Genomic DNA, 1,953 nt, shown 5'->3' with positions numbered 1-1,953 from the left:
GGTTTTGTTAGTATGGGCCGTGGGCCCGATTCATCTCTGTATATTGATTACGGATGATAATAAGTTAATTCAAGTGACAGGCCATAAAAGTGGTGTTAAATGGTTTCTAGAGTCTTCAAAAAAGTAGTCTTTTTTTTATCTCAAGTGGGCTTACTAATTTAGTTGAGTGTGATAGTGATGTTTCACTAGCTTCTACTAGTTTATTCACTTTTAGATCTTACATTGTAGATACTGTCCAATCTATGTTGGATGCTTTAATATTATATGGTATTCTAAGCCAGGACTTTTCTTCTTCTTCCAAGATTGTTGGGAGTGATTGGCATATTTCTAATAATCGTATTTGACAACTAGCTAGGTAGGTAGGTAATTTCACATTAGTACGTTACCCCATCATGAACTACGGGTTTAGATATGACTATGAAGTCGGGTGATAAGCATCAGAAGGTTGTGAGGGTCGAGTTAATCCAACGCTCAATGGTCACGGGATACAAAGAAATCAAATCACTCGTCCATGGTTATTTTGGGCACATGCATTTTGATGTTCATTGTATCAATAATCTTCAATTATGTTGCAGGCACAAAATCTAAAGCCCATGTTTATAGAGTTCTCACAATAAGCACACACATTATAACTCGATGAAATTCTTTCAGAAAAAAAGGAATCATGATCTTGTTAAAATCGACTTTGGAAGCTAAAAATCGAAACAGTCAGTCTTCGCACTGATAGAAGCTCGAATATGATACACAAACTCCATTTTCTAACCCTAAGAAAAACTAGCGCAAACGGAACCTAGCCAGATCAAAGAACACAATATCTTCAAAAATATAAAACAATAACACGAAAAGACCTATCTGGATCGAAGAACGGAATACCTTTGAAATTTAACACTAAAATAACCTAGCTACCCAGATTAGAACACAACATCTTCAAAAGTTAACACAAAAAGAGGCTAAATGGAATACCAAATTGGTGTAATATCTTCTATCATACAAGTTTTTAACTCTACCTTGACACATCTAAAATAACCCCAAAACATATCTCCAAAATGAACCCTAACATCTATTGCTTTTATCATCAACAGTGAATTTTATAAGATTAGGGGAAGAAGAAAGAGGAACTTTTCTAGTAACTTGGTTACCTGCAGATCTGTAATCCGCCGAACTTTCTCTACGAAGATGATCGACACGATCTTTCCCTTCATTTTGGTTAGCCCTTTCACCTTCAAGTTCCCTAATCTTGTCCAAATACAACTTCATAGGTTCAGCGTAATCATCAAACCCGAGACTGGACATCGCCCAACAAACATCATCTCCGTTTACCGTTTTTCTTTTCTCTTTTCGACAATGATCCGAAGCTTCTCCTGTCACGAAGCTGATGAACTCGGACACACATTCTTGCATAGTTTCTTTAGCTTCTTTCGAGATCTTTGCATTTGGTGGGAGGATTTGCTTCATGATACGACCTACATTCGCGATGGGTAGCAATCGATCTTGTTCCTTGATCACTTCAGGATCTTGTTGAGATATCGATGCACCGGTGCTAACATCATATGTGTTTAACACCTCAGGATTAGATCCTATACTGTGAACCATGTTGGTTAAGTAAATCTTGATCCTCTAAAATACAGACACGTTGCTGTTTTATTTATATCAATTGGTCTCCAATGTTATATGCAAAAGTTATTATATATAGTTATATATACATATATATCATCCATCATCTATAGTGTTGAGTCTTTATCATTACTTTAAAACTATAATTTGATGATGTTATGAAGTGCGGACCTGGCCACACCACTAGTTAAAACCTAATATATTACCACCAGTATCGATCGTTCACGACATCTTGAAATCAACGGTTGATATTCAGCATAAAACATAACTTATAATTAGATAAAGGAGAGTGACAGAAATTGTTATAAATAATGAACCAACAATACAAACAAAGATCAT

The 1,953-nt window shown here is 35.7% G+C and overlaps 1 pseudogene; it reads right to left on the bottom strand.

The window, feature by feature from the left end:
• Positions 1-919: 919 nt before the first annotated feature.
• On the bottom strand, positions 920-1,593 carry LOC143575348 (nuclear transcription factor Y subunit B-1 pseudogene; annotated as a pseudogene).
• Positions 1,594-1,953: the final 360 nt, after the last annotated feature.

This window comes from Bidens hawaiensis, unplaced genomic scaffold (assembly GCF_021521415.1).
Source record: "Bidens hawaiensis isolate Kalapana, Puna unplaced genomic scaffold, B.hawaiensis_p1.1 tig00027337_1, whole genome shotgun sequence".
Lineage (NCBI taxonomy): Eukaryota > Viridiplantae > Streptophyta > Magnoliopsida > Asterales > Asteraceae > Bidens > Bidens hawaiensis.
Note: the sequence above shows the minus strand (reverse complement) of the source record. Positions and strands in the feature narration are given on the sequence as shown.